The 21,877-nt window shown below is 40.2% G+C and overlaps 1 long non-coding RNA gene across 1 annotated transcript; it reads right to left on the bottom strand.

The window, feature by feature from the left end:
- LOC139153019 (uncharacterized) lies at positions 1-10,983 on the bottom strand. Its single transcript, XR_011556746.1, has 3 exons — positions 10,707-10,983; positions 2,283-2,346; positions 1-24 (listed from the first exon to the last, which is right to left on the bottom strand). It is a non-coding gene; the product is annotated as an uncharacterized lncRNA (long non-coding RNA).
- Positions 10,984-21,877: the final 10,894 nt, after the last annotated feature.

Genomic DNA, 21,877 nt, shown 5'->3' with positions numbered 1-21,877 from the left:
TGGCTCCTTTCTCCTGTGTGGCTCCTATGAAAAAATGGAACAGAATGGTGGGTTTCAATTTTTTTATTACTGGTTCTTTGGGTGTGGCTAGATGGACATGTGAATGGGTGAGTGTGACTAAGTGACCATGTGACTGGCTGGGTGTGGCTAGGTGGCCATATGATTGTGTAGGCGTGGTTATATGGCCATGTGACTGGATTGGCATGCCCAAATCAACATAATTTCTTTGCCCTAATTACTGTTTTAAGTGTAAAACAGTTTGGACTTGATTGTGGTTGTAAGTTGAAGACTAACTGTACATGTCAAACACCGACTTTCCAAAAATCATGGATACAATCCTAGTTCTCCTACTTGGATTCCCCATTCTGACCTTTTGCAATTTCCCAAGGGGCCCAAGGAAATCTGATTCCTACAGCTCTGAGCCCTTAAGCAAACCAAATACAAGTGGTCCAAGGGTGGGTTCCCACCAGGGATGGGCTATGCACCGGACTGGTGGGAACGCTGTTCTGGTGGTGGTAACGGAGCATATAGATTAGATCCATAGCCGCCGGGTGTAGACTCACCGACCACACCCAACAGGCACAATTCCGGTAAAAAAACTCTGGGTTTTTTCTTTCCACGCATGCACAGAAGCAAAGAAACTGGCAACATTTGCTGCTGGAAGGACGTCCACATGAGAAATTTCAGCTGCTGCACAGCAGCTGGGGCCAGCAGAAAAAGCAGCCTACCCAAGCTCTGGCCACATGGTCTGCTCTCTGCTCTCGTGTGTGTGTGTGTGTGTGTGTGTGTGTGTTTGTATGTGCATGGCTGTCAAAGCTCCAAAATCAGTTTAAGTAGCTCTGGGGAAGTCAGTTGTAAATTAGAACACTTGCTAAGCAACTGGCCATTAAACAAGGACCACCTCAGAGGTGGATAACTCCCAGTTCATACTGGTTCAATTGGTTCTTGATATCACCAAACTCGATTGGTCAGTATTTTGAATATTTTTGAATTTTAATTTATTTTTATATTTATTCTTCTTTGCATGGGTTGCCATGTTTTATTGAGTGTTTTTTTTAATTTGAGAGGATTAAATTGTTTTCCACACATGGGCCAAGCTCATGCGTACCCCCAAGGTACATCCACATGGTACAGGAGGAAGCGAACTGGCAGTGAAGTAAGTGGGAACCAGGGGCAGGCCACCATTCCCAGCACTACCAGAATGGGCGAGGAGTGTGTGCCTGCGTGTGTGAGTATAAAGCACAGGATTTCCTATTTTTTTAGTTTCTGTACATGCGCAGAAGCAAAAAGATCGGAAATATACCAAAATAACTCATGTGACCTCCACCACTCCCTGCCGCTTGCCCTGCTACTCACCGCCAGTCTCCCTGCAGCTCACCACCACCACTCCCCCTGCTACTCACTGCTACTCTCCCCTGCTGCTCGCTGTTGCTCCCCCTGCAGGTCACTGCTGCTCCCCCGTTGCACATAAATTATGACCAGTTAAGAAAGAAAAGAAACCAGCAAGGATGTCCAGATGAGATATTCTCACTACGGCGCTCAGAGCAGCATCTGTGGCCAGCGGCAAAAGCGGTCTACATGAGCTCTGGTCACGTGGCTTCCTCTATGCTCTCCCGTGCTGCAGCAGACAGTTGCCTGCTTCCCAGATGTGGCTGTGGTTTTCTATATTTTTTTGCCAGTTTCCAACAATTACTTCTGGTTTCTGGTTAAAAATGCCCATTGGGGGAAATGGACTTGTTTAACAACCCCAGAGTTCACTTAATCACCAGCCGAATCCCACCACTGGAAAAAGAAATATAAAACAATGAATACAATCTGAAGTTAGTTGGGGGAAAGATCAAAGGCAACATGAGAAAATATTATTTTACTGAAAGAATAGTAGGTCCTTGGAACAAACTTCCAGCAGACGTGGTTGGTAAATCCACAGTAACCAAATTTAAACATCCCTGGGATAAACATATATCCATTGTAAGATAAAATACAGGAAATGGTATAAGGGCAGACTAGATGGACCATGAGGTCTTTTTCTGCCATCAGTCTTCTATGTTTCTATGTTTCTATTGTCAATATGTCATCTTAAATCATGGAGGTAATGGGATGGGACACCTTTTCTTTCAGGATGAATTCAAGAGCCATTTTGTGTCATTTCAATTTGGTAACCTTTTATTTCATTTATTTAGGAGAAAATATCAGTTATTAATATCAGTGCAATCAAATAGTGTGATAAAAAGAAACACAAAGAGTTTGAGCTTGCTAAAAACCTTGAGGTAGAGTAAGCATACCTGGATAGAGTAATCCCGTTGGAATAATTAATTGTAAGAAGAAATCCTGGATAGCAGATATTTCCTAATAAGACAAAACAAAATTTGAATTAGGATTTGACCCATGAGACATTTTGGCCCAAGAGAAAACTCATATTTCAAAGGTCATTTTCCTATTAAAATGCCTCTGAAATATTTGAACACCCTTTTTCATTAGTCCCTTTATTATTAGTCCCTTTATTATTGCATCTGTTCTCTACAATCCTACTTTAGCACATCAGTGAAACAAGACTTAATATGTTCCAAGGCATGTCCATCCATTATCCAGTTGCATTGTGGTAAAACTGTTTCTTTATATTAAATTGAAAATTATTTTTAAATGTCTTAATGTCACTGCAAAACCTCATTCTACTTGGCATCATAAGGAACCACCTCTTTTGGAACCTATTCATGTAATTTAATCCCATTCTTCTGAAACTACTCTTGTTGATTTCTCTCTCTCTTTCCCTCCCTCTCCCTCCTCCCCTCTTCATATAACATCATTTGTGATTTTTTAAAATCATTTTTGTCAAAAACGGAATTTTCTCTCATTTCTCTTCGTTGTTATTAGTGATGGGCGAAACCAATGGTGTTTGGGTTCGGCAAGTTCGGATGAACTTTACGCAAAATTTGGCCGAACCTGAACTGAACCCAAACTCGAACTCCGAACGCTGCATAACGTCAAAGCTCTGCCGTGGAATCCCATCATTTTTTAATTTTATGGATTTTTTATTTTTATTTATTTTTATTTTTATGAAAAAGGATGCCCCAGCAGCGCTGCAAGCAAAGAACAGTCCTTTCACATAAAATAAACATGTTTATTTTTACTTGAAAGGACTGCCCTTTGCTTGCAGCGCCACTGCGGCATCCTTTTTTGTAAAAATAACAATGTTTATTTTTATCTGAAGACCTCCCTTTGAAGGAGCTGGGGAATCCCTCCCACGAAGAGATTCTGGGGGCGAAGCTTTGACGTCACCAGCAGGTTGCTAAGGATGACATTTGATCACTTCTTGGATTCCATGGAATCCAGGAAGTGATCACCTTGGCGTCCTTATCAACCTGCCAGTGACATCAAAGCTCTGAACGCAAATGCGGTGGCAAACACGTCACACACTCCTGCACCCGCCCCAGTAGGAATAGGAACAATCTGGATAGGAACAAACCAACTCCCAATCTGGCAAAAGGGCCCCAGTCTGGTCAGGCTTGACCGGCTGGCCAACCTCCTCCAAGGATATCACCTACCGGAGCATGCAGCCAACATCCTCCAGGGGTTTTGCGAGGGTTTTAGGATACCCTACCAGGGACTCTGCAGGGGTTACCTTTCGCAGAACCTGAGGTCGGTTGCTGGGAAAGATGAGTTGGTTAGGGCTAAAATTAAAAAAGAGGTTGATGAAGGAAGGGTCCTTGGCCCCTTCCCTTCACCCCCATTACCTAACCTGAGAGTATCCCCCCTAGGGGTGGTACCCAAAAAAGCGAAGGATGAATATCGTCTAATTCCCCCGGGGCGAATCAGTGAACGACTTCATCCCTTACGACCTTTGTTCAGTGTGGTATGTGTCTTTTGACGCTGCCATTGCCATTGTACAGGCCTGCGGCGATGGTACAATGATGGGCAAGAGCGACATTAAGTCGGCTTTTAGGCTCTTGCCCATACACCCCAATGACTTCGACCTCCTGGGCTTCCATTTCGAGGGAGGTTACTACGTGGATCGGACTCTCCCGATGGGTTGTTCGATTTCATGTGTTCTATTCGAGAGTTTTAGTACCTTCCTTTAGTGGGCGTTCAGGAGGCGAATGGGATCCAAGTCAGTCAATCACTATTTGGATGACTTCTTGGTTGCAGGCCCGGCCAGCACACCTCAATGCCAGGCATTGATGGCAGCATTCTAAACACTGTGTTCTTACTTAGGGGTTCCCTTAGTGCCCGAAGAAACGGAAGGACCATCCTCCAGGATTTCCTTCCTGGGGATAGAATTGGACTCCTCCACGCAGTCTTGCAGACTGCCTGAAGAGAAGTTAGTTAAGACACAGCTCAAACTGGAGGAGGTGTCCCGCCTTAAGAAGGTGACCCTCAATCAACTCCAGGAGCTCACAGGGCTACTCAATTTTGCATGCTGGATGATTGCACCAGGCAGAGCATTTCTACGCAGATTGTACATCTCCATGCAGGGTCTGAGCTTGCCACACCATCGTGCACAGCTCAAGGCGGGACCAGAGAAGACTTGCAAGTTTGGCAGGCATTCCTGACCCAGTTTAACGGAGTTTCCTTTTGGTGGAAAAATTTGCTTCTCCAAGCAGACTTGCAATTACACTCCAATGCATCGGGTTCCCTCGGTGTTAGGGTAACACTAGGTGTTAGTTGGTGCCATTCTTCATGGCCGGCCGACTAGGCTGCGGCCGGTATTTACATGGATCTCACTTTCTTGGAATTCTTCCCTCTAGTTGTAGCACTCGAACTTTGGAGAGCCCAGCTAGCCAACCGGACTGTCCAATTTTGGTGCGACAATCTGGCGGTTGTCCATGTGGTTAATTCTTTATCATCCAAAAACGAACGGGTGATGCATCTGGTTCGTTTTTTTGTGAGCAGAGCTTTGGCTCTAAACACATTATTCTCAGTGCGGCATGTCCCCGGTTTGGAGAATGGCGCAGCTGACACTTTATCCTTCACACACGAAGCCGGCCTGTTCCGCGCCTTTTGGATAGGTGAGTTGCTGCCCACAGCCTATAGGGAAACAGTCTCACTGTGCCTGCACCTGTCCAAAAAGGACCAGCTGGGCCGGGTAGCAAGAGCTACCTTGCGCCAGTTGTGATAAAAGTAGTGCCCGGATTCAGCGTTTATGGCTTTCTGCGCTTCCGCGGGAAGCCCGCAGAATTTTTCCACCACCGGAACCCCTCTAACCAAGTAGCAGTTTGGGACAATCACATTAGAGCATTAGTTCAGTAGGCTCTGACCCGTCGAGGTTTGGCACACATTCCTTTGGATGCGTGCCACCCCACGGCTGCGGCACTTGTTTTGCGGATGAGGGATCTGGCCTTGGGGTGCTGTAGGTCATCCGCCTTCTAATCTTCTGTTAGGGCCTCTCATTAGGGTCCCACCTCATCGGCTTTGTTTAACTTCTGTTTTGTCTTTCAGCCACTTCTGCTTCCAGGCCTGCCGTGTGGCTATGGCCACAGTTTTGTTTTTCGGGCCGCAAGGTATGCTGCGAGGTTGTTTTCTGAATCGCAGCTGACCCTGGGCCTGTGGAGTCATTTGTCTGGTCATCCGCAGGGGTCTTTGTTGAGAGGGGCTCCTCCCTCTGGTTTTTTGGCCGGTGCCATTCCGAGAGAGCCCCCAAGTTGCTGGTATCCACCTTGGGGGCAATGACCTTGGAGTTTTGCAGGGCGTGGCAGTGTGCTGTCAAGCCCCCGATGACATCTGGGCCATCGCTTCTGCTCCTCTGGACACGCGTATCGCATGGTCCGGGTTCTGCCCAGACTTGTCTGGCGGAATGCTTATCACCTAAGGTGCCAACGAGGCCAGGTTATGGTAACCAGGCTGTTGGTAACATGGTAAGGGGGCCGGGGGGGGGTTAGTAGTAAACATCCTCTGATAAAGTTTTCAACGCCCTGGCTCTACTAAGCCGACGGCATTCACCTCTTAGATGAGGGGAATGCCACTTTTCTGTTGGACCTGCAGAGGTTCCTCCAGGACTTAGATAGTAGGTCTGGGGGGAGTCGGGGGGCCAAGATTGAGATCTGACCCCCCTCCATGGCAGGTTACGGGCAGAAATGTGCAGTGCAGTAGGAGCAACCATGCATGCTTCTTTGGGCATCTTTTTAAAAGGTGATGGGCCGCCTCTCTCCAGGAACTAGAGGTTAGAACAGGGGATTGCAGAGAGGATGCTCATGGGACTCACTGGATCCAATTTCCCTCGAGGATTGGAGGGTGAGCTCCTCCCACACACCAAGGGGCGTGGCTTGGATCCAGGTGAAGGTGGATACATTCACCTGATTCAGCAAGGAGTTTTTGCCCAATGTTGCCCAGGAAGGTTTTGGCAGGAATTTCCGCCCCGTTAGTTTTTGTCCTCTGCAAGTCCTTTGTTTATAGTCAAATTTGAATATTTAGATGTACGTATTTAAATTTACGTTATTTAAATTTATGTTAATTTAATAAAGTGACCCTATTTTTAACCCATATGCTGTGTCAGCGACATTAAGTCGGCTTTTAGGCTCTTGCCCATACACCCCGATAACTTCGACCTCCTGGGCTTCCATTTCGAGGGAGGTTACTACGTGGATTGGACTCTCCCAATGGGTTGTTCAATTTCATGTGTTCTATTCGAGAGTTTTAGTACCTTCCGAACACAGAGAAAGAGGAGAGAAAACTAGTGCTCTTTTACAGTTTGTATTTTTTGAATTCAAGTAGGAGGGGAAGATATTACTGGTTGTAAGGGACAATTTTATTTGCTGATTGTGTTTAAGCACAGACCACTCACACATTAGGCTGGAGTGGGACTAGACTGGGAAGTATAAAAAGGTGGGAAAAGCCATTTTAAATTGTACTTTCAGAACACAGAGAAAGAGGAGAGAAAACTAGTGCTCTTTTACAGTTTGTATTTTTTTAATTCAAAGAGGAGGGGCAGATATTACTGGCTGTAAGGGACAATTTTATTGGCTGATTGTGTTTAAGCACAGACCACTCACACATTAGGCTGGAGTGGGACTAGACTGGGAAGTATAAAAAGGTGGGAAAAGCCATTTTAAATTGCACTTTCAGAACACAGAGAAAGAGGAGAGAAAACTAGTACTCTTTTACAGCTTGTATTTTTTTAATTCAAGGAGGAGCGGCAGATATTACTGGCTGTAAGGGACAAATTTTCACAACATAAGTGTGACCTATTCAGATATATCCTCTTCTCTATGAGAATGACAATGGCAAAGTAAATAATTCCTTCCCAGATTCACAAATACAGCCTCCAAAGTTCCATTTATTTAAAAACCAGTAAAAGGTTTTTCAGTCCTCCTTCTCTCACTCTGCTTTAGGGAGACACTGATGAATTGGCAAAGTCCATTCCTTCATGCATCAGACCCGTCATGTGTGTCCATGGCGTGCACAGTCATCTCAATCATTATCAGTATTTGCAATGGACGTTCCCAAATAAGCTTCCGTTTGTATTCTTTTATGTTTTTACTCAGGAATCAGTCACCACTCTTAAAATTATGCACTTGTAAATAAGCCACCAGCCCGTCAGACCTTAAATGAGAAAAAAACTGGGACAAGTTTTTGTATTTGCTTCCGAAACAATTTAGCATCTCATTGCATCTCGTTCCAGTATAACTCACTTTAATATACATTGCACAATCATTTATACACATACAAATGCTAAAGGTAAACATTTCAAGGTTGTTATAACTTTATGCTGCTTCTGGGATTCAATTTTCTCCCCAGCCTTTGCCAAATATACTCAGACAGAAGGGAATCCTTTTCAGTTCCCTGTTCTACTAAATAGACCATAAAACGTGTACCTATATTATTATTAATATACATTATTAATATACATATAATTTTTCCATACCAAGGCATGTTCTCTCCAGATTTTCCAGGTTCACCATGAAAGACCCTTTGGTCCTGGGAATCCAATATTACCAGGTTCACCTTTGTTATCAACAGTATAAGGTTATTCATCCCAACCACTGTATTCCCTTATTTATATTATTCCCATATCCATGTTTTAGTATATACACTCATTCACACTCAATCAAAAACAAATGTTCTTTTACAATGAATGGAAAACAATTATGAATTCTTAAATGCACATGTCCAACACAAAATCATATTTCTCACACTAAGTTAAATTATTAGTTGTCCTTCTTCTTCCCTACTGTCTCTTTTGCAGCACCTAATCTTTCCTCAATAATCCATACCTTATACAGGCCTTTCTTATAATCAATCACACTGATCATTCAGCTTTATTTTTAGACATCTTTTAAAAACCTCTGCTTATCACACAAATTATTATACTACCACTGCTTATTAAATCTCTTCCCTTAAAACAGAGCCAAATCCCAAAATACATCACCATACGGTGCAAATATCTATTTTCACAGAACCGGTTTATCTAAATTTACATGAGGCTCTCAGCTATATTCAGTGATGCCACAGATTTAATCCAGAAAGCAAGTGTTTATCATTGAATTCTACTCAATTGTGAAATTTTTTCCTAAAATGTTTAGCTTCCTTATGAGCATTGTAAAATTTAGCAACAATTGTCACAGCAGCAATTAAACATTTCCATTTCACAACACCAAAAGACTCCCTACCAGTACTTCATTTCATTTATCAGATAGGTGTTCAATTCATAATTCATAATCAAAGGTTTTTTTTAAAAAAAATGTTTTCCCTGATCTGGAACCTCAAGATATCCTTCAAAATATCCCAGCTAGCAATTTTCTTATGGGCATACAACAAGAGACTATTCCTTCCAACAAATATAAAAGGTAATTGTTAAAAAAAAAACAAATTCCTGCTATGTATCATTTAAATATATTTGTGCCAAAATGTTTCATTCAAATTCCTTTCAAAGTTATCGGGTTCTTTTAGAGGTACAGTATGTGCTTTTACTGTAATGATGAAGTTTCTAAAAAGTAACTCAATAGGTAATTAGTAGATAAATTCATCTATCAGAAAACATGAAAATTGGCAGTTATTTTCCTCAGTATTGGACTCCAGTTCATCATATGTGAAACACACAAACTACTATACATAAAAGAAACCTCTTTCATACCCACATCTATACACTAATCTTGGAATTCATCAATACGGAATTCCCTTCAACTGCCAAATAAAGCCATCAAAAACCTTTATAACTTCTTTCTCATCCTCAACCTCTTAATATACAATGAAGAAATGCTGTCCACAAGAGTCGGACAGCCAGTTTGATAGGAGTGAAGCAGACCCAAGATTTAAGAGAAGCAAGCTTCACAACACAAAGAAAGGTAGCTGGTAGGGTCCTCTCTACAGTGTTTGTTATAACTAAACACTAACATGTGGGCACATAAAAAGTGGGCTTTTCAACATAATAATTTTAAGTGTTTTCTGCAGGAATTCAAGAACATTATCTAGGCAGATCCCAGAGGACAGTTCCTTCCAGGTCACAATGGGATAGAGAAGGGATTGGGTGACTTCAGAGGCTTTTGTTTTATCACAATAGAAACAAATTCAGGCCTTCCAGTATGTATTCAAAACAATAATCAAAATAACTTCACATAAACCAAAAAGGGGTTTATCAATATACTCACTCACAAATGAGTCAAAGGGGTACACGACTCTAACTCGGTGTCCCTATAGTAAGGGAAAGCCTCATCTGGGATTACTAACAATATATCTTGTGACAAGGGAAACGTTACACAGTGGGTAGGGTCTTTAGGATCCACCACTACTTGTTGGACACTCTGTATGGGTCCTTTTCTGGGGCGTTTCTCAGTGCCAACTTTGGGAGTTGTTGTGAAGGACTGGATCCACTGCTCCATCCAGTTTCATGGACGACTGTGCCCGGGCCTGGCCACAGGGCAAAAGGATGTATGGCGGAGGCTGGGGCACTTCCTCCAGGCAACTGGACAATACGGGGGGTTTACATTTTCCTATCTCCCTCGAGAGATCGACTGAATCTTTCAACCCCTTTGGCAAGGGAGATGGAACAATGTGCACTTCTTGGGGCTGCCAGGGAGGGGACGAGTCTTATCCCCCCCTCCTAGGGGTCCTTCTCCTGAGCGTGGCCCCTAAAGGAATGGGGACCACGGCCAGGACATTTTTCATTGTTAGGTCCTACATTTGGTGACCCATGGAGGTGGGTTTCGAGCCAATTTCAAATACAAGTCTATGAACTGACAATATAGTGGGAATATCAAAGGTTCCTATATCGGGCCATCCCAAGTTGAAGGAGGGCCATTCTGACGTACAAAGGTTGGTCAGAATGCGACGGCTCCACTTTATACCATATTCTCGAGTTTGGTTATTATAAACCTGGTTGAAATGTTTCATTACACACTCAAGGGGGGGTTTGGCACACTTGGTTTCCCTCCCACCTTCCACCCGGGGCACCAGACAGAAAAGGCGAGGGGGTATACAAGGGAGGTAAGGGGTCCTTCCCTTGAGACACAAAAGGATTTTTATTCACTTCGCACAATCTCTACCGGCCCAAGGTCCTGGAACTCACAGTCACCTGTGGGAACCGCGGTAGGCAATCACACACACACACACACACACACACACAACTTTTTCTCTAAAAACATAGGCCTCCCACCTTACGAGCCCTTTAACGAAGAACGAGCCAAAACGAGGGTGATCAGTCCTTGCCTCTGTCCCTTGACATAGGGAGAGATAGACTCGCACCAGTCTCTAAAAAGTACATATAGTTGAGGACTTGCCTTTTATCTTGGAGACACGGTTACTCTTCCAGCCGGCGAACAGATGTCCTGGTCTTTGATCTCCCACTCGATGGTTCTTGGAATACAAACTGGTGGTGTTGCCGCCCCCATGTCAGTGGAAAGGTCCTCGGATAAAATGTCCGATGGCGCCTGGACGATTCCGTACGGGCCACCAGAAATGTTGTGGCAAAACTCAGTTGCCAGTCAAGTGAATGGAGACCACAAGGAGATTGCGTAACTCAGGTTTATTTGAGCAACTTCAGGTTCAGAAGATATAAAAGCAATGTCTGAACAATGTGGACTGTTTTTCAGGGCTCTTTATACAATTCCAAAGGAGTACAAAAAACACACAATATCAGCCAATCAAATACTAGTTGTCAACGTTTCCTTATTGAGAAAGTAAAAAAGGGGGTTATACAATATAGAAGGTGCAGAATGTACAACAAAAAAGGAACTTGATGCTAGTATGTGGGTTCATACATAGAGCTATGTGCTCTATCTCTGCACCATCAAAGCCATGTCCTTTTCCTGTAGCACAGCTATGTTCTACCAGATGCAAGGCATAGATTATAAACACAAAATGTACTTTTGTACTCTAAATGTCAAACATAACTATATATGTGGGGCATAGGTCAAGGCTTAAGAAATGCAGAATTTGGGCTAGCACTAAATATGAATGTATATCTCAGGCTAGCTTCCTCACTGGAAAGTATAAAAAGATGGGAAAAGCCATTTTAAATTGCACTTTCAGAACACAGAGAAAGAGGAGAGAAAACTAGTGCTCTTTTACAGTTTGTATTTTTTTTATTCAAGGAGGAGGGGCAAATATTACTAGCTATAAGGGACAATTTTATTGGCTGATTGTGTTTAAACAAGAACTCTCAATACGAAATATTTACATATGGACAAATATCTGAAATGTATATACAATAATATATATAAGTTGTGATATAATAATACTGTTTACCCCACTCCCTTCCTACCTTCTTTTTTCTGTATCCCCATTTCCCTTTTCCCCCGTTTTATTCCTTTTTGTATAAATTATTTTTAAAAAAATAATTTTATTGATTTACAAAAGAGATTATGTACAAAGGGAGAAAGATACATCGATTAACAACATTGTGATAACCTGACACATACTTGCTGTTATGCCATAATTACTCCATTCAGTTATTTTGCTAAACCAATAGTACATCTCTATAGTTCGTTATCTTTTGGTTCTTTTGGATCTTCCTCCCAACCCCTCCCCCCCCATTGAACTGTAATAGTTTTAAAAGGTCTAAATTGTTTATTTGGGCGGCATATGGAAGCCGCGGTTTCGTTAATGTAGTATTTATATGAATATATATTTACATTTGAGAAGAAATCGTGCTGGATTGATCAAGGTATTCTTAGTAGTCCGATATTATCCTTCAGAATTCTAGAGTTTTTCTACAGTCATTTCTACGCTTTCCACTAATATTTTAATATTTTAATATATCTACGTTTTGTAATATTTCATTATATTTTCCCCCTTTCTTCATTTATTTCTTTTCTTACTTTTTACCCAATTGTAAAATTTTCCCCAGTTTTTGTAGAATTTCGAATCTTCTTTATTTTTGAGTTTTTGCGTAAGCCTATCCATTTCTGCACAGTCATAGATTTTTTTGATGATTTCTCTTTCAGTTGGTATAGTATCTCTTTTCCAGTTTTGTGCTATTGTTATTCTGGTAGCTGTGATTATATGATGTATTAGGTACGTGTCTTCTTTCTTGTTTTTCAAATCAGTTATGCTCAAGAGGAATATTTCTGGTGTGAGTTTTAAGGAGACTGTTGTGATTTGTTGTATCCATGTTTGGATCTTTTTCCATAGTTTTTTGATGAGGGGGCAAGTCCACCATAAATGAAAAAATGTTCCAATTTTGCTATTGCACCTCCAACAATTTGGTTTTATGGTAGGATAGATCTTGGCCAGTCTCGTTGGTGATAGATGCCATCTATAAAACATTTTTTGTAGGTTCTCTTTGTATGGAACTGATTTAGTAATTTTCAGGTTTCTCCACATTTGTTCCCATTGTTCAATGTAAATGGGATGCCCTATGTTTTTAGCCCAGGTAATCATATTTTCTTTTACTAATTCAGTTTCCATAGAGTACCCCATTATATAATTATACATTTTGGTTATAAATTTTTTCGGATATCCTAATAATATTTTATCGATTATACTTTCTTTTTCTTGGATCCCTTCTTCTTTTTTTGGTCTCTATTCCATTTCGTCAAAATTTGAGCGTAGGACCACCAGTCAATATCGATATTTTGATTTCTTAGTTGTTGTCTGGATTTTATATCTCCTTTCTCATCTAATATGTGGTTGTAGTTCAATATTTTTATTGATTGAAATAAGTTTGGGTGTCTGAGCGCTTCAAGACTGGAGTACCATTTTGGGATTTTGTGGTAATGTTCTTTTTTAGTTTTTAACCACACATTTATTAAGGAGTCCCTGATCATGTGACATCTGAAGTATACTGGCGTTTTCCCTTTTTCGCTCCATAGGAAACTGTGCCATCCTTGGAGAATGTTATGACCCTCCAAGGCCAAAAGTCTTTGATCTTGGAGGGTTATCCACTCTTTAACCCATAAAAGGACTGATGCTTCGTAATAAGCTTGGAAGTTTGGTAATCCAAACCCACCTTGTGTTACTCTGTCTTGTAAGGCTTTAAATCTCACCCTTGGTTTTTTCCCCGCCCAGATAAATTTTGAAATGGTTGTATTTATTTTGCTGAAAAATTTTTGGTTTAATTTTATTGGGATCGTCTGGAATAAATATAGAAATTTCGGTAATATAGACATTTTAATTGTGGCTATCCTCCCTGATAGTGAGATATGAATTTTATTCCACCTAATTAACTGTTGTTCTGTTTTTTTAATGAGGGAATTGTAATTATCTTTTTGTATTGTACCACATCTGTTCGTTAGTGTTATGCCCAGGTATTTAACTTTTTTGACAGTTTGGATTCCTAATAATGTCTCTAATTCATGTTCTTGTTTAGTGTCCATATTTTTAGTTATCATTTTAGTTTTTTGTTTATTGATTTTTAGGCCGGCCACTTCTCCATACCGTTGTATCTCTCTCAGCAGGTGTTCCCCTGTTTCTATTGGATCCTCCAAAATGAATGCTAGGTCGTCTGCATAATCCTGAACTTTAAATTCGTGTTTTTTTGTTCTAAGACCTATGATTTCCGTGTTGGATCTTATTTGATTAAGAAGTGTTTCTACTGCCAAGATGTATAGAAGTGGAGATAAAGGACATCCTTGTCTAACACCTTTTGCAATTTGAAAAGATCTTGTTAGTTCCCCATTAAATATAATTTGAGCCGATTGCATATTGTATATAGTTTGGATCATGTTTATCATTTTTGGGCCGAATTGCATTTTTTTAATTAGTTCAAGAATAAACTCCCACCTTAAATTGTCGAAAGCTTTTTGGGCGTCCAAGAATATTAATGCTAATTGCTTTTCGGAGTGTGTCTCATAATATTCTAGGGTGTTAAGAATTATTCTTGTATTATTCCTTATGTATCTGCCTGGGAGAAAGCCATTTTGATCTTCCTTTATTGTTTTGTTTAAAATTGGTTTAAATATTTCCGCTATTATTGTCATGAATATTTTATAATCGACATTGAGGAGGGATATGGGCCGATAGTTTTGTATATGTTTTTTTTTTCCGGGTCTTTCGGGATTAGACTTATCAAGGCTTGTGTCCAGGATGTTGGTAACAAGCCTTTTTCCAATACTTCATTAAATATTATTACTAGGATTTCTAATAGATAGTCTTTTAGTTCTTTATAGAATTCAGCCGGTATCCCGTCTGTACCTGGGGTTTTGCTGTTCTTTTGTTTGGTTATTGCGTATTCCACTTCTAGTTTAGTTATTTCTTTGTTAAGTATGGTTTCATCTGATTCTGATATCTTTTGTATTTCCGCTTCCTCAAGATATTTATTTAATTGGGATTGGTTTGTTTCTTCCTTTTGGTATAAATGAGCATAATATTCAGTTGCTATATTCTTTTTTTCCCCCAGTGTATGTTGTAGTTCCCCATTTTTATCTTCTAACGTTTGTATATATCGTTCTTCTTCTTGCTTTTTTAATTTATAAGCAAGCCATCTGCCTATTTTATTCGCATTTTCAAATTGATATTGATTGGTCTTCCTTAGTTTTGTGACAATTTCATCTTGTATTATTAAATTGATATTGTGTTTTATTGCATCTATCTCTTCTCTTATTTTTCCGTTTTGGAGGTCTTTTTGGGCTTCTAATTCTGCGTGTTTTAATTTGGTCTTGAGTTCGTTTAATTTCCTATCTTTCTGTTTCTTTTTTTTTGCTAAATAAGCTATTGTTATGCCTCTCATAAATGCTTTTGTTGTGTCCCAAATATTCTGAATAGTGGTATCAGTATTCCAATTATCTCTTAAAAATAATTTTAATTCTTGTTTGATATGTTTGATATAATCCTGATCTTGAAATAACAGTTGGTTTATGGACCACCGGTGTTGACCTGGGGTCGGTATTTTAATTTTCATCAATATTGGTTGGTGGTCTGCCCAAATATTTGGACCTATTTCAATTTCATGGATTAACTTCCCAAAGTTTTGGTCTGTCCAAATCATATCAATTCGGGACCATGACTTTTGCGGTGATGAGTAGAAGGTGTATTCCCGTGCAGATGGGTGTCTTTCTCTCCAGATATCTGCCAGTCTATATTCCCTTGCTATTTCCTGGAATTCTGGTGGTAGTGTTTTCCTGTCTTTTAGTTTTTTCTTTGCAGATTTAAAATCTTTTTTGGGGTCGCTCACTGCATTATAGTCTCCAATAATACAGATATCCCCTTTTTGTACCTGTGCTAGTTGTTCAGCTAATTTTTGATAGAATTGTTTCTGTTTTGTGTTTGTGGCGTAAATCGCCACTATCGCTATTTCTCTATAACCTATTTTAATTTTTACAATTAGAATTCTGCCATCTTCATCTGAATAAATTTTTTCCGGTTGGTAAATGTCCTTAATGTACAAAGCAATCCCTCTCTTTTTTGAGTCTGATAGGGCTGTAAATAATCTACCTAATTTTTTATTTTCTAAAAGTTTACAATCTTGCTTCCTAATATGTACTTCCTGAAGACATGATATATCTGAATTTTGTTTTAATAATTTTGTCATTATCTGTTTTCTTTTTATCGGAGAATTCAATCCGTTGATGTTTACAGAGATCAACTCAAGTGTCTTTCGCGTCATTTTCCTCCCTCTCCTCTCCGGTTACCTTCTCTTCCTTTATTGACGTTTAGCCGCCGCTCTTGTTGTTACCCTTTGTTCTTTTTGTTGTCTTTCCTCACCTTGTTCTTCCTCTCCTCTATCCTCCCTCCGTCTCTCCTCCTGTGATAGTTCCTCTATGGTCTGGCGAATCTCTGTGTCTTGCTCTAGATTGTTTTGAATAAAATAGTCCGCTTTCTCGAACGAGTCTATTTTAATTTTTTCCCCGTTCCATGTTACCAAAAGACCATCCGGAATTAGCCATCGGTATGGGATTCCCCTTCTCAGTAGTTTTGCCGTCAAGAAGTGGAATTCTCTTCTTTTCTCCCTTATTCTTTTCGGAATTTGTTTGAGTATTATAATTTCTTTTTCTTGGTACATAATTTTCCCACTTCTTGTTGATTTATATATTTCATCCCTAATGGATTTTTTGGTAAATTTTACGTGGACCTCTCTGGGTAATCTGTGGTTCTTGGCATAGTTTGTTTGTATTCTATAAATTTCGTCAATGTGGTCCTTGACCTCCTCTAGTTCGATCTGTGTGTTGTCGGTAATCAGCTGGGATAATTTGTTAAATAGATCTTCATCTGTATTTTCCGGAATGTTTTGGAAGCGAAGAAAATAAGCTGCTTTCTCTATCTCCAGGATTGCGATTGAGTTTCCGAGCTCATTATTGGCCGCAATTAATCTTCTTTCTGATTCAATTCTTCTTTCATCGATTCTTTTTGTGTCTGTTTCAATATTTTGTATCCTCTGCTCATGGTTAATTATGATTTCTTGTATACCTTCAAGTTGATTTTCCAGGCCTTCCATCTTTCCAGACATCTTTTCAAAGTTTTGTTTTGTTTCTTCGTGGTTTTGCCTTATGGTTTCTTGAGTAACTGTAGCTACCTCTTGGCTGCGGACCATAAACTGTTGAATCAAACTTAGTGAGGCCTGAATCGATTGCAAAGAAGTTTTGTCAGTGGTTGCCATTTCTGTGTTTGGTTTTACAGTTTGCATCGTCGGAGTTCCTGGTGTAGCTTTTTTTTGGTATTTGGAGAAATTAGTTGTCATACTCCCTAACCAGACGAAGATAGTTAACAAACTGTCCAAATTGTCCAAATTATCCCAGTCTTGTTTAGGAGATTAAAATAGTTAGGTTCGTTCTAATGCAGCTGAATTCTCCAATATTAGTAGAGAGAAGTCAAATACAAAGTGCAAAATTTCTGATTTCTACTCTCTAATTAATTATATCTATGTCTATCACTTAATTGTTCACTTATTGGCAGTTAGTCAATTACAACAGTGTTCAATCAGAATATGAGTAAAGTTTAGATAGATATAAGATTTAAATAGTTTAAGATAAATAGTTAATCCTTCATAAAAACTATACTCTAATATTAATATTAATAGTAATCAAGATTGTGTAAGTTAATTAAGTCTTGGTTAACAGTTAATAAAAGATAATAAATAGTATAGATATTATAAATATAAATATTATAAATACTATAAATAGTATAGGTCTACCTTAAGTTAATTCAAGCTTAATCTTAAAAAGCCTTACAACGTTCTATAAGTACTGTTATAAACACTATATGTAATAATTATTAATTAATCCTTCGTAGTATTGTTTAATATCAACTGTCAAGTACCAATTAATTTAAGGTTCTTGGTATAACCCCTAAGCCAACAATCAATTAATCACAATTAGTCACAGTTAATCATTTTTGATTGTTAAACTGAGGGAAATCAAGAAAGGGATAAGGTTTCTTAATCTTAATTAGAGGAGGAGGGGGGGGGGGAGGGGAGGAGAGAGAAATTAAATTAGGGAGAGCACGTGGGCATAAGGAAGGACAAGAAAAGGAATGTAAAAAGAGAAGGAAGACAGGCAAAAATAAATCAAAAGAAAAAAAGACAAAAAAAATGAAAGAAAGAAAGAGTGGGGAAAAAACAACACAAAACTAACAGTTACAATGATCAATATTAATAATAGTAAAGGTGATAGTAATAATGTTAATAAAATGCACTAAGAAAATAAGTAACTAATATAAGTAACTAACATAAGTAACATAAGTGATTATAAATACGACACGTTTCAATCGGATCCAAATTTGCAGCGTTGGTTTCAATTAGGCGTTAATTTGTATAAATTAATAAAGTATATATATATATATATATTTTAAAAGAAAAGAGTAGGACCTAGTACGCTGCCCTGGGGAACACCACTTTTGACAGGGACAGGGACAGGGGTGGAAATGGCACTTTCAATTTTGACAACTTGTTGGCTATTTGATAGGAATGCAGTAATCCAGCTGTGGAGGAATCCTGAGATGCATCAATGGATTTTCCTTGATCTAGGTGGGTAGTCCATATGTTTTTGCAGTGAAGTAGTTGTAGGTTGCAGGATAATTTCTTTCTGAATCCAAATTGTTTGTTAGAGAGTAGGTTATTAGATTCTAAGTAAAGGGTGATTGACTGATTTATAATTGATTACATGATTTTACATGAGACGCAGCATAGTTATATTGGTCTGTAATTGTCAACGAGTGAAGGGTCTCCTTTTTGAAGATGGGGATGACTACTGCTTTTGACCATAGCTTGGGGAGTGTGCTGGTCCTGAAGGATTTTTGGAAGATAATGCTTAGAGGTTCGGCTATAGCAGAAGAAAGCTTTTTAAAGAAGTATGCACAAAGACCATCTGGTCTGACTGATAGGGAAGGTTTGAGGTCACGGATTGCTTTTTTAACATGGTCTATAGTGAAGTCGATTTGGGTTAGGTTGTAGAGAGAGTTTGAGGTGCGATTTGCAAAGATGGGGGATGAGCCATTACTGTTAACAAAGACAGAGCCAAAGAAAGAGTTGAAGAGGTTAGCTTTGGATGGATCATCGTATTATTCTTTGTTGTTGGGTCCTACGAGAGGTGGAATAGGTCTAGAGTCATTGAGTTTGTTGTTGACGAAGTTGTAGAAGGCTCGGTTAGATTTGGTGCCAAGGAGGTTTTCCTCTTGTTTGCTGTGATAGTTGAGATATTCTGCTTTTATTTGTTGGCATATGCTTTTGTAGTGGCACTTGCATCCTGTTTGGTGGGTTTCCTGTTGGACTAGAAGACCTCCCAAGGTCCCCTCCGGCCATTTTGTTCTATAATATTCTGTCATAGGATTGATTGGATTGATTGATTGAATGAATGAATGAATGAATATTTCTTCTTCTTCTTCTTCTTCTTCTTCTTCTTCTTCTTCTTCTTCTTCTTCTTCTTCTTCTTCTGTTTGGTGGGATTCCTGTTGGACTAGAAGATCTCCCAAGGTCCCCTCCAGCCATTTTGTCCTATAGTATTCTGTCATAGGATTGATTGGATTGATTGATTGATTGAATGAAAGAATGAATATTTCTTCTTCTTCTTCTTCTTCTTCTTCTTCTTCTTCTTCTGCTTCTGCTTCTGCTTCTGCTTCTGCTTCAGCTTCTGTTTCTGCTTCTGCTTCTTCTCCTTTTCTCTCTCTCTCCCCCATCTTTCTCTTTTTCCTTCTCTTTCTTTATCTCTTCTTTTTTGCATTCCTTCCTTCCTCTCTCTTTCTCTCTCTCTCTCTGTCTCTCTCTGTCTCTCTCTGTCTCTCTGTGTGTCTCTGTCTCTCTCTAATAAAAAGGCAGACTAGATGGACCATGAGGTCTTTTTCTGCCATCAATCTTCTATATTTCTATGTTTCTATGTCTCTCTATCTCTTTCTCTCTCTTTCTTACTGTATATGAGCACTACTGATTGATATAAGTGAATGTTATTCATATGCATCTTCATGTGATCTGCTTCCTCTGTTATAAGGATTATGCCAGCAAAGCATTTAGATATGTTGGATATCTTAACAATTGAATGGTTAATGTCATGGAGGTAATAAAAATGATCCAGGAGGCAAATTAAAAAATAAATAAATCATTCTTTTTGTTAGTTTAAGTGAAGAGTCAACAACCTTAAACACTACTATTTCAACAGAAAACAAAAAACTGAGAGCCACAAAACTGGATGGGCATAGCCAACCCAACATCACATACTCTCACCCAGTCACATGAACCCCCTTCACATCCTTATTTCTTCCATTTTCCCTCCTGATTGTACCTTCCTTCTTTTTTTCCCCTGCTCTGATTTCTTTTATTATTATTATTATTATTATTATTATTATTATTATTATTATTATTATCATTATTATTATGTAATAAATTCATATGCCGCCCTTCTCCATAGACTCTCCCCTCCTCTAAATTTTATCTTCCTTCCCCCTCCTTCCTCCCTCCCTCCTCTTTCTCCCCCTTCCTTATTTTGCTAAATAAATAAATGCTGCTTTCTGAGTTCTACTAGTTGCATTGCTGAAGCAACGGGAATCAGATAGTAGCACCTCAGTCAAATCTTAACCTGGGCAGAAATCATAGAGAGATGTGATCTTCCGCCTCTTTCCTCTCCCATGTTTATGCGTATTCCAGTGCTGGGGTAACATTGATGAAGGAGCTACTCTTGCATATTCCCCTCCTTCGGGAGCTGACAAAAAGGCTGGTGCTGAGCTGCCCAAGAAAGACATGGAATCACTGAAAGCAGCCGGTTGCTTTTTACAGTGTGGAGAGGAACAACAAGCAGTGCCCATTGCCTTGGCTGCTATTGCTGCCACCTTTAACCTATGGAGGTCCAGTAAAACCTCACAGTAAAACACCATGTCCGCTCAGGGACGCTTTCTCTGTTCCCCTCCCCACGACTGTGCTGAGTGGCAGCTCATTCCTGTCCTGCCCTGCTGGCATCACACAAAGCAAATTAAAGGGGGCCCTTCTCTCTCTCTCTCCCACCCCACCTACCTCACTTCCCACAACCTATGGTGGCAGAAGGGGGGAAAGGAAAAAAAAGGCTCAGCCTCTGAAGCCTCTCTGCAGAGTTTCCTCTTTGTTGGCCAGAATCGACCCTGCAGCAGCGGCTGGAACCTTCTCATGCCAGCAAAGACTGATGGCTGCAGGCTTTTTGGGGAGCCAGTGTGGGGAGGACATGGTTGGAGGGGACACAGTGGGGCTCGACTGCCTTTCAATCTCTGTTCTGGGCTGCCACTTGCTGAACCACCACTCTGATTAGGTCCCACATCCAGCCACAAGGAGACATGCTGCTTCCTGGCCAGCCTGGGTGGTGGAAGGGCAAGCGAGTGGCCCTCAGGAGACCTTGGACTTGTTTACCCATCCCAGAAAGCTTGGGCTGTGCCTCCATCCATCCCGACCACTTTTCTTGCAAAGCGGCTCCCAAAGACAATTAAGCAGGCATGTTGCACCCAGAGCTTCCGTGTCTTTGAAACAGCCAAGAGTTGCAGGGAGGGGGGGACATCTGCAATACTGGCAGCTATGGGGGCTCCTTCTCTCAGTGCAGGGTTGAGTTCCAACATAACTCACTGCTGCTTCATTTCCTACAGTGTCGCACAGCCATTCTTCATGGCTGCGTGCATGCATATGCAGTACAACCCTCCAAACTGGGAGGAACCCACCCCTGTCCCAAATATCAACTAGTTACAGGCTAGTTGTAGGGGACTCTTGAATTAAAAAGTAATCTTTAACTTACCCAGCTGTAATCCTGTCTTGACTGACAGTTGCCGCTTCCTTCTGAAATAACTTCTGATTTTGGAGATGCAATTGAAATGTTTATATAGAGCTCAGTTAAATTGCGGGTGGGATTAAAGAGGGGAACAAAGAAATAATCTTATACCAATTACGATATACATGTATCTTGTGAAATGGGTGGTTAGGTTCCAACTGTAGCTCTGTGGCCCCAAAACCGCAATGAAAAAATAATGTTGATTGCAGAAATAGTAGAATTAACGTAAACGGATACCCACAGGTATTACAAAGTCCTCACAAGGTTGATAGTAGTAATATTAAGTGGGGATGTTGACATAGGAG

This window comes from Erythrolamprus reginae, chromosome Z (assembly GCF_031021105.1).
Source record: "Erythrolamprus reginae isolate rEryReg1 chromosome Z, rEryReg1.hap1, whole genome shotgun sequence".
Lineage (NCBI taxonomy): Eukaryota > Metazoa > Chordata > Lepidosauria > Squamata > Dipsadidae > Erythrolamprus > Erythrolamprus reginae.
Note: the sequence above shows the minus strand (reverse complement) of the source record. Positions and strands in the feature narration are given on the sequence as shown.